This window comes from Procambarus clarkii, chromosome 71, assembly GCF_040958095.1.
Source record: "Procambarus clarkii isolate CNS0578487 chromosome 71, FALCON_Pclarkii_2.0, whole genome shotgun sequence".
Taxonomy (NCBI): Eukaryota; Metazoa; Arthropoda; class Malacostraca; order Decapoda; family Cambaridae; genus Procambarus; species Procambarus clarkii.
In genome coordinates this window covers 22,110,857-22,122,415 of record NC_091220.1, presented here as the reverse complement: position 1 = coordinate 22,122,415, position 11,559 = coordinate 22,110,857, and the positions used below count along the sequence as shown (strand labels likewise).

Here is an 11,559-nt window from a genome sequence, read left to right as displayed (position 1 = left end):
AAACCATTAACTAATTTCAAATATATTTCATTGGAAAATATTTCACATTCATTATTATAGAATAAATTTAGAATATTGTTATATGTTACATTTGAATTTTTATGTTTATTTATAATATCCCAAACTTTTAAAATATGAAATTCCGTCTTATCAATATATAACGGATCTATTTGTAGATAAAAATCAATTTCTTCAGTATTTTCGAGGAATTCACTCATTTTTTTTAATATTTATTAAAAAAGACATGATTATTCAGTGCTATTCCAAGAAGTATAACTTCAACTAAATTAATGTGAAACATCAACCTCTTCAGGCTTGTGAACCTCGTAACTGACTTAAACCACTCTCCTGACTGATCATCATTAGTTATAATATAACACTGCCTAAAATAATAGAAGTTAGCACAAACAAACAAGAGATATTTAAATCAAATAAGGGGAACAAACTTAAACTAAAATTTCAAATGATGATATTAACATTCAGTGATTATTTAAGACACCAGCTAGCTCTAGTAGCCAATGTGATGAACCAATTGGCTTATAATGTCAGGTGTGAATAATTTCCTATAAAAATTTGAAAAAATACACTTATATATGTCGATTGAAAAATTTGCTTTAAGGTTGTTAGAGAGGTTCAAAACCTCTTTATCCTCATAGGATGGGATAATACTAAATATTTTGGCTAAGTTAACATTAGGAATAATATATAAAATTCTTTTGAAAATTAAAAAAAAAATCATGTGATGATCCCAAATATATCCTTACATTAGCAAAAGTAATAGTACTTTGCTTGGCTTGAAACTCAAAGTGCATATCTTTCGTTTCTAAAGGGTCAAAGGTTTAAAAAAAGTTACATTTATTTTGACATGGCTTACTCCTTAAAATCCTTTCTTCAGGAATCCTGAGAATGGTTGGTAGAGTGATACACAGCCTATCAGGTGGTTCCAGTTCCTTAATTGCTTCGCCATATCTCTGGGCATCTTCTTTTCTTATTTTTTTTTGTGTAGAAAGATAGGTCGACATAAATGACGACGGCGAGGGCGGCGTTGAGGAACTTTTGTCATCTACAAACGAAATGAAACAAATAACTAAGTTGTGTGTTTGTTAGTCATTATTTGTTTGGTGATTGAAGGGGCTGGGCCGGGTTAAGTTTTTGAAAGAGTTATATACCAGCCACAGGCTCAATAAAACTATGATCTGAGTCACTAAACCCAGAAAAGGAGTCACTTCCCTCTGACTCGTCACCCTGAAGATGAGGAAGAGGAGAATGAGGAGGAGAAGGAAAAGGAGAAGGAGGAGGAGCAGAAGGACGAGAAGGAGGGGGAGAAGGAGGAGGAGAAGGAGGAGGAGGAAGAGGAGGAGGAGGAGAAGGAGAAGAAGGAGGAGATGGAGGAGGAGAAGGAGGAGGGGATTGGGAACTTTTAAGAGTCATAGAAATTGTACTGGAAAATTTATCTAGAGAACTAATTGGAGGAGGAGGAGGAGAATGAGATGGTGGGTGTGTTGAGGCAAGGAAGGAAGATTGATCTAGAGAAATTAGAGGAGGAGAGTAAGTAGGAGTCCATTTAAAATCTTCATCCGGCATTTTTTTTTCCATATTTTCAGTTTCCAGTAACTCGGAAAAGGACATGCTTCTTTTCCTTGTATCCTGAATTTCAGAATCTGGATCTATAAAAAAAAAATAAAAAATAAATAAATAACCAGCTATGGCTAGGAAAATCTTTTGCTCTGATTTTTCATTTTATAGCCACCACATCTGTCCTGAGTTTCGGACAAGGAACTCGGCAATTATACACTTGAATTGATCCTATGAAGTATGTATGATCATCACCATTCTGTATCGCAAAGACTACAAAGACTATGGCTAATAATATCCTTTATCTCTGGGAATGGCTTCCAGGGTCACGGCACCTTAAAAACAGAAAAGACTTGCAACTCACCTTTTACTTTACTGGAGAAATCTCTTGCTAAACCCTTAGAGAGGTGATCTATAGTAGGGACCCCATGGTCCATACTGTTGGGTGTAGCAGGGACACACTGATGTGTGTGGAACCTCGAGTCCTTTAATATTTATACCCTGACAGGATGGGACTCTCCCGGATGGAGGCAGGGGGGTGGGGGAACTCCGTTGAGACCACTAGAACGCACAACACCACCCTGACACATCGAAATAATACTCTTACCTTTTAAAAAAATGAATACAATTTCACGAAAGACATTTCTTCTTGTTTTGTTATCAGTACGAGTAATAGTTAGTCACAATCCCCATTTATATACTGAATGTGCAGTCAACGAAAATGGAAAAAGATTAACAATATTTGAAGATTCAATTAAATTTTGGTTTGTAAGAAATAACCTCAATTTTATAATATCTATTTATTACGATAGAAATTTTAATGAATTATTAGGATATAATAATACAGAACAACATAAATGGTTAAATGCAGAGTTAAAATTTGGGAATGTTTCACAACTATTTATATTAAATAAATTTCAATTACCAGTGAAAAGACGACTGAATCAAAACACAACAAGTAAATTAATAGGAAGATTTGTAATATTTAGCTATATCAATATTCTTCTAGGTTGCCCTCAAGGCTGGCCATACAGAAAATTATCATCATCAATGAAATATGATTTACAAATTGATGCCTCAGGTAACGAAGAAGAATATCTTATTTTGACGCCCTTAGCAGATACCTATGTTAAGTTTTTAATAGATGGTCAAAGAAAGACACTATGTTTGGATCACAGTCATTCACAAATAAAGGTTGTGAATAATGTTAATAAATTATCAGAAAGGTGTGATACCTTAAATAGAATGTCGTCTGTTGTTATCAAATTTGTGTACGATGAGAATAATATTAAAATATTGGATGAACAAGATAGCATTCTTGACAATATAACAACATATAATAATAAGACTCGTCCTATACTTAAAGTTCTTCGAGAAGATTTAAATGGGACACTCTATATAGCACAGTGTATTGGTAATTGTAAAAAAAGTATTGATTCGCATGCTATTACCTATATGCATCAATATTTGTTTGTTTTGAGTATAATAATAATTATAGTTTCAATAAGTTTATTAATTATTCAATTATATTATATTACATGTGTTAAAAGTAAAAAAAAAAAAAAAGGCAGGAAGAAATAGGAGAGTATATTTCATACGAACTTCCCGAACCACTTTAAAATAAATTTGTGTTAATAAACATCAACATCCCATCAAAAACTTAAACTATTTCTTTATCAATGTCTAATGTATCAAAAAATGCGCCAAACCCAAAACCCCAAACAACCATTGGAATTTAAAACACAATTCTTGAGATAATCCAACATGATTTGATTGATGTGTATAGTTAATCTGGTATACTAATAACGGTGTTTCCTCTTGGAAAAGAAACGATCTAGTACTACTTACTATCGGATATATATATAGCAAATATCTTAATTTTTACTAAACGTTCGGCTTGAAATGAAAGAATTCAACAATGTTAAGTTAATAGGAAGTGCACACTGGTTGTTTTCTACTTTACGTATTTGTACTCTACTTATTCCTTTAAAGAGTAGAATTTCTTTAGTATGTTGGATACCACGATTCAAATGACAAATTATTCTTCCCTCTAATGTTTCCAAAGGGTTATTTAATTTAATCTTAACCGTGGTCATTTTACATTCATATATTTTACATCCTATATAGTATTTATTAGCATCTGGAAAAGTTTCGTATAATAAGAGTCCCTCTGTTTCTTCATTTATAGTTAATTTTGGATATAAGAAATAAGAGTATGCATAACATGCACCACATGTTATTGAAAATGAAATATTATAAACAGTTGGGATCATTACTATTTCTTTAAATAATTTTGTTTTTGATTGTTGATGTCTTGTTTGCCATGTTGGATGGAATGGGTCATTTATAAATGTCATGTATGGAGTTTTAATAGATAATGGAGCCCATGGAATTATAGAATGAGCAAAACAAACAGTAGTAATTTTTCTTACGGTCAATATTAATAATAATAATAATAATTGATTCCAATCCATTACCTTAATTTATAGGATTAATGACTTTGATTTTCTTGGTCGCACACTTCTTTATATATATATATATATTTTGGGAGGATATTGCTCCTGTTTATTATGCAAATCGAACCTTGAATAGTTGGCTTTATTGATGTGTTATTAAATCAAACCAACCGTATACCCCAAAAACGGAAAACAGCAAGTAATTATTAATTTTTATTATATACGTTTATGTTTTGGGGGCTTTGATGTTCTGCCGGCTCGATTTTAATGTTTTTAAAAGTATAATAAAGGCTCGATTAAGTCCAGGTGGAGCATTCAGGGTTAAATAAACTTTTTCCCATTTGTTCAATCTCGTGTTGTCCTTTGCCTGGTTGGCACTGATGATAACATAGCTAATTCTACCTGTTAACAGGTAGTGGATTTTTTTTTTATATTTATTCATTATAAAAGGATATAGATATTTTTTATTAGGTAAGATTACAATTATGATTTCAATCCATACCCCTAAAATGAAACTTGCCAGCTACATAATTGGTCAAGCAAGAGGATCAGCTGCCATTTGTGGAGAATATGCCTCTGCTACATTAGGCGTGTTGAACAATTATAAAGATATTAAAATATATTGCCTCATTGGGAAGGACTGGCTTGTTGATAAACTTTCAAAATTCATTCCCATCGAATATTCAGGTTATACACTTGTAAAGAATGAAAAAAACAAAAAAAAGAGGGTTCATAGCAATCGCTGAATTAATACATCCGGAAGATGTACCAGTATTGATATACTTCATTGAGTCTCCGTCAATACGAGTATTGCTACCTAAAAACTACATTACCTGGAAAGAACAAATTACATCAAAGTTCACAGTTGCAAATGGTACCCTCGACAATGGAGAACCTCCCAACTTTTCCGATATTGTTGGGAGATTTTATGAAGAAGTAATAAAAACTATGGATACTGATGCCGAAAGATGTGGAATTTTTCCTTCATTTAAAACAGATCAAAAAGTTTGTAAATTGTATCCAGTAGATCTAAGGTTGACATTTATTCATCCCCGTTTTGAAATTAAAAGGAAACGAAAAATCTGTGAGTGGTTTAATGAAGATGAGTATAATATTCCATTTCTTTCAATATTCGAGAGGTTAAAAATACCTGACCTTTGTAATGCTTCTTCAACGACATTACATGAAAGGGAAGGTACTGCAAAGAGGACTATAAAATGTAAATTACAAGGCAAGAAAATTCCCATTGGTCTCTGTGTACCTTTGCTGATATTATACAAACTTGGTTATAAAAGGGCTGAAATATTGAAAGAGCCTATAACCTTAGGAGTAATGGCTTTAGGAACCAGTAATCAGAATATGGACGAAAAAACTTATGTCATGGGAGCCTTAAAGAAAAGATGGAGTTGTACTCGCAGGAGGAGTGGGCAAATAAATAAGTATCCACAGTATGTAAAGTGTTATGAGCCAGTTGGTCTCGTATATGAGTCTCAGATATTTGATAGATTCAGTCATAACCTAATTGATGGTTATATAATATCAAATAATGATGACCAATACTTATTCAGCCCATATGTCTGTCTTGGGTTACTGACTCGAAATATCAAAATCCTTCCTGTCATATATATTCATTTGCTATTCCCCAGAGGAAACGTTTTTGTAATTCAGAAGTCTGATGTAATCTGGTGTGTTCTCGGAAATTGCAAAGTGGCTCCTCCAAATACTATAGTTAATTGTAAGAATGACCTTTAATTTTTTATAGGCTTTAGGGGACGTCGCACTTGGCCTACAACTTTCATGTTTGTTTAAGTTAATTTGTTTATATTTGAGTTAAAACGAATTAACTTAAATAAACTAACACAACAAGAAAATCACTCGACCTTATTAGGCAAATGGGGTCTTTTTGCATAGTGGCTGAGAAGTACGTTCTATGCCAGAGAACAAACGTCTCGGCCTACTGTGCAAGAAAGACCCCATTTACCTAATAAGGCTGAGTTCATTAGATTATTTTTAGTCTCCTCACCTGTGTTCTATACTCTGTCAGAATCAATCAAAATAACAGTTTGTGAACTGGTAATAAATAATAAGCCCAAATACAAAATATAATTCTTTACTGATGAGCATTTAAACCAAACCAACCATATATATATTGAAAAACGAGCGAAACGGAATTTTATTTTTTGGTGCTACGAGTTTTTACATAAATTTTCATTATGCCGGCATTTTTTGGTACATTTCTGATTATTTCTTTTGCAAATACATCTATGATTTAAACAGGATAAAAGTTTACAGTGGCATACTAATTGTTTCAGGTGTCTATTATCACTGAGAAAGTAATTTGATTGTCTACGAACAATCTCACGAAGCCCAAGTTGTTGATTCTTATTAATTTCGTTTGGCATTATTCTTTCGATTGTTTTATCAAAATCGTTTCTTGATAGATATTGGTTAATCGTTCCAAATTTTGTAGCTACACGATATAAATCTCTTTCATTGTCTATTTCGATGATAATTCCACTGATTGTTCGCATTCCTGTTTTGTTTTCCCTATCTTCTTTAGGTATTATCACATTAACAGTATCATATAGGCTAACAGGTGTTAGCCTGTTAGCCTATATGACAATTGACAACATTTTGACAATTGTAACATTTTTGAGGCATTAGTTATCTGACGCTCATAAACTTTGCTTCTAATAGTTCCTAAATTTTCAATATGTAAATTATATGAATCGTTATTTACTTCAGAATTATTATTATCATTAGGTTTACCATCTTCTAAATTACATAATCTTCTATTTATTATTACTTTAGGCGACAGCACAATACCAGGTGATGATGGTGTTGGTGGTGATAATATAGGGGGTAATGAAGGTGGCGGTATTTGTGGCGGGGATAATATGGAAGTAGAGGCAGTTGTAGCACCAGCAGCAACAGTAACAGTAACCTCCTCAACCTCATCAAAAATTATTTCTTCCATGTCTGGCAACGGTGAAGAAATCTGACGCAGCAGCGGACTTGATGATGACAGGGAATACTGCAATTATATAAAAAAAAAATTTTAGTATACAGAAATTAATTAAGGACTCTTGTTTTCCAAGGTTGAACTGAAAACAAAACCAATAAATATTAAGGAATTTTACCTTTGCTTCTTTGCCTCTTTTTTCTTCATCCTCTTTGTCTTCTTCTTCTTCTTCTTCTTCATTGTCATCATAGTGACAGTTATTGAACAATTGGCTATATATTGAGGGCGAAAGACGAATCTTCATAACTATTGGCGGTTCTATACCAAAAACTACCTTGTAAGACGATATGCCAATTCCAAGTGAATATGCTGTGTTTTTGGTGAATTGCACAAAGGGAAGTCCAGCTGACCAATCTCGCGTTTGATTTTCACACATCCAACTGCCAAGCATTTTGATTACATCCCCATTCGCACGTTCAATGCTCCCTTGGCTCTGTGGATGACGAGGTTTGCTATTAATGAGGAGCATGTTGGGCCACATTTCGTTTTTTAGCTCTTGAATGACCTCTGCCACAAATTCACGGCCGTTATCGCTCTGTAAAATTCGTGGGGCTCCCAAGAGAGCAAATATATCGAGTAAGTGGCGTGCCACTTCAATCGCCCGTTTACTGCGGAGAGCTCGTAAAACCGAAAACTTTGTTAAATGATCCTGATAATGTAAAATATATTTATACACACATCCTCCTTCTTTTTGCATATTTATTAAGTCCATTTGTCCTCGCTCCGCAAAACTGGTCGATACAATGGGCCGTATTACCCCTTTTTTTCGTCGAGGAAGTCGTTTCAAATTGCATATGTGGCAGAGTGAAATAAAGAGTTTCACCGATTGTTGAGTGACGTTAGCGATAGTTTTACTTGCTTCAAGATAAGTTCTTTTTTCTCCTCCGTGACAAACTGCTCTGTGTGCATCATAAATCGTATCATACAATTGCCTTTGATGTATGAAACGACGACACATCCGGCCAGGATCAGCTGTTGTTCCTGTTGTTGTTGTTGTTGTTACAGCCGTAGTAGAATGACGATTGTCACTGGTCAGTTTACGCTTGGTCCCCCGCTTCATTCTTCGTTCAGTTTCGTCGATGGTTACTAGGACGTCATCCCCAAATAGATTTTTGACATCATATCTAGACAATAGATCATATTCATGAGATGTCTTTGTAGTCAGTTTCAATTTAGCATTTTTGACTTCCTCAATATATTGTGATAATTTTTCTCGAGTGAAAATTTTCCGGCTTCCATGCCCACCTTTTTCCAACATTTGGCTAATTTTTAATTCAAATTCCTTTTTTTGTATCACCTCTTCTTCTCTCTCACACCCTTCATTAACTTTTTGTCCCAAAGGTAAAGACGTGGATGCTGAAGGTAATGGTTCTTCATCAACACTAGTATTGTTATTATCACTTCTTTCTTGTTGTTTCTGTCCACATGTTAATGGAGAGGAAATTGTAGGTGTGTCCTCCATGCTGGAGCAAAATCGACTGACTCTGATATTAACCCTCACACGCTGAATATTTTATATTGACCAATCACTGGCAGGCTTTCTTGGTTAAGCTGGCAGTTTACAGTTTGTGCTTATTTGACTAAATTATTGCTGTAAGACAACACAAACATTGTTGTTACATTCTAGGTCAATTATTTCAAGTTTTAGTTAAAATGTCAGTGTCATCAATATCTAGCAAAATTATTATAATACTTTGCCTAATGGGCAGAGTGCACTTATTGTATGTGGAAAACCAAAAAAAAAAAAACAAGGAACTGGACTAAAATTTAATTTATTGACTATCATCAATTCAATGTGTGTGTTGCGGGTTACAAACAAAAAATCAGTGTAGCATCATACCCTCCCTGAGAGAGTGAAATATCATCAGTTCAATGTGTGTTGCTGGTTACGAACCAAAAAAATTCAGTGTAGCATCATACCCTCCCTGAAAGGGTGAAGGGAGGTGTTAAATAGGGTTAATTACCAATGTTTGAATGTTGTTTGGGGAAGTTGGTTGACTGTTAGCCAATTTCCTTAACTCTCAAAACTTAACTGATGTTCTTCTTTATGTTAACGACCACTTGTATATCTTCCTTAAGTATGTTAACTATAGCCTGAAGTGCATCCTGCTGCCATATTAGGTATTGTGATATATCCTGCACTTTGTCAACAACCAGTCCATACCGTTGGTCTCGCGGAAAACTACCAGGCTGTATAGACTGAGCCATTAGTTCATTCAAACATCCCTTGAGGTCCTGCAGTTGCATATACAAGTTTTCTAATCGCAGTCGAATCTGATCCTCTATTTCTTCTAGTGGTAGATTTTTTTTCCTTTCAACCTCTTGTGCTGACACCAATTTTAGAACTCAGCGCATTATATTTGTCTGTTTCAACTTAAAATTCTGAATGGCAGCTTTAATTGTCGTCTGCATACAACTTAATTGTCTTATATCATTCATAATATCCATGATATTCTTCATACTATTATGAAGTTTATTACCATATTCTTCTTGATACTTGAACTGTTTCTGTAATTCCTGAAATCCCACTTTTACAACAGGTATCAATTTCTTTGGGTCAGGATTTTTTTGCTTGCCCAGTTTCCACAATGCTGGATCAATTCCTATAAACAATAAATAATTTATTTTAATTTTTAATTCCACAAATGTAGGTACAATAAAAAAATACCCCGTAATATCTTCACTTTTGTCATTATGTCACGATAAGTAGATGGATTGGTCATTTCAAAATCATATGTTGTTCAGTTAAAGTCAACATTGGAATAATCTGTTCAATAAACAAATTCTGAAACAGAAAAAGTAGGCATTTTTGTCTCTGTCTGGCTATCTACCTGCCTGTCTGTCAAAAAACGTTCCATTAATAATGTCCCTTTTAAGCTAATTTGATTATTTAAGCCAACCTGATATCAAATCCCATGAAATAGATTGGTGCAAGCTATAATAAGGCTTACTTAGGCTTACCTTAAAAATTGGATTGTATGATGTTCTTAACATATGCCTAAAGGTGTCAGTGGTAGATGCACGTTGAATCTCTCCTAGAAGGTATATATATATAATATAGAGCAGTTTGCATAATACCATACTTGAAATCATCTTTTATGATAATTATTATTAGGGAAAACATTATAAAATCTTTAAATTCTTTTACCATTAGGAAAAACTTGCTGAATGTAAAATCTGAAGTTCGTTTTGTTTGGTACTTCAGCAGCAAAAGTTTCATTAACAACAACTTCATTACCTCCGAATAATAGACTCAATGCTGAAATAACTTCCTGTTTGTAGGCCCTGGAAGAATAAAAAAAAAATAAAAAAAACATTTTTTAATGTTCCCGGATCCTAGTCATATTTAACAATGAAAAATTATTAGAACATTATACAGTATATGATTATTAATTACTTACTCCACTTCTGAAAGGCCCCTTCCAATTATAATTTGCACAATACCATCTTCATTACGATAATTGGGAATTTTTGTATAGCAAACTACTTTGAAACGACAATATGGATTTTCAGATGTGAACTCTACAGGTGACATTTTGGACGAATAATAACCAGGAATAAAATTCATAAAATTATACTTTATTTTAATTATATACATTTTACAATATTATAAACAACTAGTCAAATCTACTAAGTTTTCCATAATGGTTTACTCACTACATCATCGAAAAAAAAAAAATCCACATATTTACCTTTACCAAACCCCCAAAAAGCTTGAAGTTGATTCCACTTTCGCAAGACCTCATCATTTTCATTATTGAAGTAGGAAGGAGCACAGATTGCAATATGTAATGCCATTGATGATGAGCCCGGTTGTTGGTGAAGCATCTGAAACTGATGATTGCCCCTATTTGATTCGACCAGTGAAATAAAAACAATGTTCATCGAATCCTCACACATTATGGTGAAACCATTTAACACACCATCTCACCAAATGACCTATAACAGATCACAATTGCCTTATGTTTGTAAATATATATTAATTTAACTAGTCAGTGGTATGAAGAAAACATTCAATACAACATATCACTAACTAGTACAAATCAATAAATATCCAGCGGCAGGCCTCCGTTGCAGAAATAGGAAAGCGTCTTTTCTTCACAGATGTTCGTTTGTCAAATATTATGGAAAAAAAACAAACAAAAAAAAACACTTAAATCAATATCATAATGCGCTTCTGTTGATAGGTCGAATTAAATTTTTTAACAATAATATATATCCAGCAGACAACATTGAGTTAACAACCACACTTCTTTTTGGCAAGGAGAAACTTTATAGTTGATCTGGTGGTTTTCAGTCTATGACAAGCAGGCAACCCACAATCATCATTAACACATGAAGACACATGTGTACACAAGAGGGTTGAATATAAGATTAACACCGAACAATGTGGATGTCTAGAAACTACTACATGATGACGAACCCGGCGAAACATTAGACAAATCGGGGTACAAGTGTTTTTTTGACATGATGCACTGTGGGCAAATTCGTACAGCAACACATCGG

At 33.7% G+C, this 11,559-nt stretch overlaps 1 pseudogene; it reads right to left on the bottom strand.

Annotated features, from left to right (window-relative positions):
• Positions 1-9,081: 9,081 nt before the first annotated feature.
• LOC138356289 (nuclear pore complex protein Nup54-like) lies at positions 9,082-10,851 on the bottom strand (annotated as a pseudogene).
• Between the last annotated feature and the right edge of the window lie 708 nt (positions 10,852-11,559).